The 5212-nt window shown below is 47.6% G+C and overlaps 1 pseudogene; it reads left to right on the top strand.

The window, feature by feature from the left end:
- The first annotated feature begins 2151 nt into the window (after positions 1 to 2151).
- LOC147889927 (uncharacterized) lies at positions 2152 to 4032 on the top strand (annotated as a pseudogene).
- Positions 4033 to 5212: the final 1180 nt, after the last annotated feature.

Below are 5212 nucleotides of genomic sequence, written 5' to 3'. Positions count from 1 at the left end.
TCAAAGCCCGTTTTCTCCCACCCCAATATATGTTTAACCTGGAGGATGAGTTCGCTCGTCCCTCCTAGAATAGTTTGCCTGTGTTGACATACAGTAATAAGGTCATGACATTGGCGCAATAGTTGGGCGTGATGGAGAGCGCCAAGATGAAGCACGAACATACGTTTTACCATTTGGAACTTCGACCCGTCGGATTACGAGCGGGCGCTGACTCGCACAGAATCAGGAGATGATGCTAAACGAGGGAAAGCCCAAGCAGGTCCAGAAAGATTCTAAAGCCCCGCAGCAGTCAAATAACACAGCGGGTAAGGATCAGAAGAAAGACAACCATTTCCAAAAGAAAGACGGCTAGGCTTCTGGTCTAAAGGAGTCCAAGCCAAAGATGACTTAGGATGAGAAGGCTAAAGCGGGTATTACGGGAGGCTATCTACAGCCCGACGAGCAGAAGCGGTACCACCAAGAACATCGCTGCTTTCATTGTCACCACATTGCTAGGCATGGCAAGAAGGATTGTCCGAAGTGGCTTGCCGAAAAGGCTGCGAAAGCACCTACTTCGTCCGTCGCCAACGTATTGGCTCTTCCAGTCCCGCCTCCATCCTCAGCTACGAATGACGTCTTCCCTGCTTTGAACGCCGTTCCCACGGTGGTCTTTCAAGGTAAGAAGGAGGACGACTTATCAGATCAAAAGGAGGTGCTCATTTGAGTGTACGGCACAGCTAACAGGCATCAGTTTATTGTCCTGTCCGATATGGGGAGTTCAGAAGATGCCATCTCCCCTCAGCTTGCCAAGACAGTGGGGTGCACCTTGGTGTCTCACGAGCTTGCAGTGGACGGGTTCACGTCCGGCTTGCGCACACACATCATGCATAAGACCATCCAGTTTACTTTTTCAGTTCAGAAGGCCATGTTTACGCGGGATTTTATATTGACTCCTTTAATGGGGTGTGACATGATCCTCGGGATTCAGTGGTTCCATGAGCATGTTTTGACGCCTGATTGGCGGCAGGACACCTTCATGATTGTGGAAGGTTTACCTGAGCCCGTCGTGATACGCGCTGATCGGAGCATACCAGGGATTCCATTAATCTCTCATATTCAAGCAGGTCGTGCCATCCGCAAGGGTGCCATGTGTGCACTTGTCTATGTCCAGTGCCAGATCACTGCACTTTAAGCCGCTCCTCTGATCGGGCAAGCAATGGTGAATCTCCTCCAAGAGTTCAAAGACATCATGCTCCGGGACGATCTGCCACCTCAGCTACCTCCCAACCGACCGAAAGACCATCGCATCGATCTCCTTCCGAACTCGACACCTCCAAGTAAGTTCCCTTATCGACTTTCAAAGTCTATGGAGGGGGAGTTAGAGCAGCAATTGTCTCAATTACTGCGCGCAAGTTTTATTAGACCTTCTTCTTCACCTTTTGCTGCACCCATTCTATTTGTGGCAAAGAAGGATAAGTCTGCACGACTATGTGTCGACTACAGAGCACTCAACAAGCTTGCAGTAAGCAACAAGTTTCCTATGCTCCGCATCGAGTACATCTTGGAAAGACTCAATGGTGCAATATTTTTTTCAAAGATTAACCTCAAGAGTGGCTATCATCAAGTCTGGATTTTTTAAGTTAACATCCTAAAGACAGCTTTCCGAACTGAGCGAGCTCATTGCAAGTTCGTCGTCATGCCCTTTGGTTTGAATAATGCACCACCAACATTCAACAAGATGATGTCACGGGTATTTGCAGAGTATATTGGGAAGTGCCTGTTCATCTTCTCGATGATATCCTTATCTTTTCCGCGACATCTGCGCAGCATATTAAGGATGTGCGATGTGCCCTACAGTTATAAATCTCAATGCAAAGAAAAGTGAATTCGGATTGCTGAAAATTCAGTATTTGGGCTACATCATTAGAACTCAAGGGATTCGATTGGACCCTGAGAAGATCCAAGCTATCACAAGTTGGGCTGTCCCCACGACAGCCTAGGAGATCTGATCCTTTGTGGGTTTGTGTCAAGCATACAGCTCGCACATGGAAGGTTTTTCAACATACGCAGCCCCTCTTACAGATTTACTCAAGGGGGTAAAGACACGCAGACAAAAAAGTTCAAGTCATAGGCAAAGCTTTGTAGGCCTTCCACGACTTGCAACGGTTGGCCATGACAGCATCAGTTATGAAGATCGCCTCTTTGGATGATCCATTTTTGGTAATCACAGACGCTAGCAATGTTGCCATAGGGACAGTTTTACAACAAGAAGATAGGCCCGTGGCATACTACAGCAGAAAGCTTAACGATGCCGAAAAGAACTATTCAGTGTATGATAGAGAGCTCCTTGGTGTCATCCAGGCATTAAAATATTGGAAGCCTTTCCTATACGGACGGACCTTCATGGTAAAGACAGATCACCAAGCCCTTAAGTGGCTTCAGACGTACGCAATGGAGTGATTGGCAGCAGCGGTGGAGTCAGTTATTCCAACAGTTTGGAAAATGATCGAGTACGTTTTCGGCAAAAACAACCCTGTTGTAGACGCTCTTAGTCGGAAAGGTTCCATCCAGACCATTGAGCAGGCCATTGTGCTCGAAATCAAAGAAAAGGATCTTGATAGCATGAAGACATAGTATGCGGAGTCATTAGAGTTTGGCACGCAGTTCCAGTTAGCCACGACGCTTGCTCCAGGCCATTACTCATTAGAGGACGGTTGGCTTGTCTATAAGAAAAGGTTATGTGTACTCAAAGACAAACGAGAGTTGCTTCTTCATGATGCCCATGATACCCTTACCGGTGGTCACAGAGGTATCAACGGGACTTTAGAGAAGTTAGAGCGCTATTTCTATTGGCCAAAGATGCGGAAGGACGTATACGGCTATGTGCAGAATTGTCAAATATGCCAAAAGGTCAAGGCTTCCCACAAGAAAGCGGCAGGCTTACTTATGCCATTGCCAATCCCCGACGGTCCTTTCCAGGACATAGGTATGGATTTCGTGGAACCACTTCCAGCATTCGTAGGTACGTGTAATACTCAATGTCTTACTATTGTTTGTCGTTTTAGTAAATATTGTATGCTCATTCCCTGTAAACAAACGGCCAGTGCTGAAGATGTAGCTCATTTGTTTATCAAGTATTGGTATCCCGTTGGAGGGTTGCCAAAGACCATCACATCCGACAGGGACTCCAAGTTTATGTCTAACTTTTGGCGCACCTTGTTTGATAATTTTGGTTCTAAGTTGCAGATGTCTAGCGCTTTCCATCCGCAATCGAACGGCGAGACGGAAAAGTATAATGGTATGGCATTTGATATTTTGAAATCATATTGTCATGATGCTCAGGAAAAGTGGGAGCAGTTTCTTCCGCTTGTGCAGGCCATTCTAAACGATACCTATTCTTCAGGTATTGGTTGCACACCTTATGAAGCAGCGTTTGGACGGCGATTTACCTCACTCCTCACCCGGATGGTGTCTCCATCTCTTAAAGCCAACAAAACCACCGAATCCATGGCAGAGATTACGGAGTCCGTGAAAAGCTGCATCACCAAAGCTTAAGCATCGTATACACGCCAAGCTAATAAATCCAGATGAGATGTCCAATATAAAGCGGGTCAATGGGTGTATTTACGCATTATCAAGCAACGATTGAAGCAGGTGGGCAAGCGATGCCCTAAGCTGTCCTTCAGGAGCTTCGGACCATTCCCTATTCTTCAAAAGATCAACGATGTCTCAATGAAGTTACGCCTACCAGACAGTTGGACTATGCACAACGTGTTCCATGTAGCTTGGTTGAAGCCATATTTTGGACCTCCTCTTTCAGAGATTTCTGACGAGCAACAACCTGAAGTTCTTGATGAAGCCGAAGTTTTGCAGCCAGAACAGATCCTTCTTTATAAATTCAAGCATGGGTCAGGATGCAGGATCCGGGAGTTTTACACCTAGTTCCGTGATCGAGGTACACATGAAGCGTCGTGGTTGGACGAAGATTTTTTCCAGGAGTTCTCCCAGATATTGGCGGACTACTTTGAAGCAATGAACCTACCGCCAAGTTAAGAAGGAGGGAATGTCACATGCACCCCTGCACTTGGGTGCAAGGTGACACACTGGCTACATTGACAAGTGCATTATAGTTCCGAGATAGGAGATTTTGTCATATGCTGTGACCCCTTTGTGAGCCCTTGTCCAGGGACAGTCAAGCACAAGCTACGTAGGTCAGTCTCTCAGCCTTAGGTCAAGTCAGTAAGTCAGTTCTTGTTCACTAGTACCCACTGGAGAACAGTAGGTTAAGTGTTTCCATCTTATAGTTTAGGTCTTAGCCTAGGTTAGGAGTCCCGTTAGGGTCCCCAAAGGCTGGACAGGTAAGCAGGGAAGGCAGCCTTTGCCCAAAAACTCCCCTGGCAAATGAGCCAATGAGGGCTTTTTATAGGTTGGTTGTAGGCCAACCAGTCTGTAAAACAGACCGACTCAATCGGCTGTTTACAGACTGGGTTGGCTCAGTCCAGCCCTATAAAAGGGCCCCTTGGCTGCCCTGTTTTCTCATTCAGTTTGCTCCTGCCTTCAGTTCTCCTACAGCTCCACTTCAGCCTCCTGTGCAGCCCCTGAGATCCTGAGATCTGGCCCTGCTCTAGCCTCAGTCCCTTGGCCATCAGTTCAGCCTGATCTGAAGGTGACCATGCAGCACAACAGTCGGAGGTTTGGACCAGCAAACGGAGAGAGGTTTGGACACTGTTTCCTCGGCTTTCTCAGCTCTCTTTTACAGTTTACACAGCTCACTCTCAGCTCTATATTTCAGTCATCTCTCAGTTCTCTCATAGGATCTATCACTTCTAGTTTTCACTCTCTCACTCACGCAGTAACCTTGCATTCCAGTAGACAGCACAAGCCTCTTCCTTGCCTTGCAAAATCGTCCTACATCATCAGTGTTGACAGCATCAAGTTGGAGCAGATGCGGGTGGAGGGGCAATGCCATTGTTGCTGAAGAAGTAGGAGATCTTCCTTGGCCGCAAACTGGACCATAACCGTCTAAAACCTGGAACGGACCTTCTGGGGCACTCTTTGGGCCACGCAATGCCTCTCCCTCGAAGGGGTCCACATCAAAGAGTCCATCTGAACCCTCCTGCCAATCCGTCTGGTGTAGGAAAACAAGGGCACCTCGTTCACCTGCTCAGCAGGGCCGCCCTTGGAGGGCCAGAACCACTCTCCCAGATCCCACTGGACCTCCCAATTCCTTGTA

Source organism: Dipteris shenzhenensis, chromosome 19, assembly GCF_047967505.1.
Source record: "Dipteris shenzhenensis isolate YYH24624 ecotype China chromosome 19, Dip_SZ_1.0, whole genome shotgun sequence".
Lineage (NCBI taxonomy): Eukaryota > Viridiplantae > Streptophyta > Polypodiopsida > Gleicheniales > Dipteridaceae > Dipteris > Dipteris shenzhenensis.
This window is presented reverse-complemented; position numbering and strand designations above follow the sequence as displayed.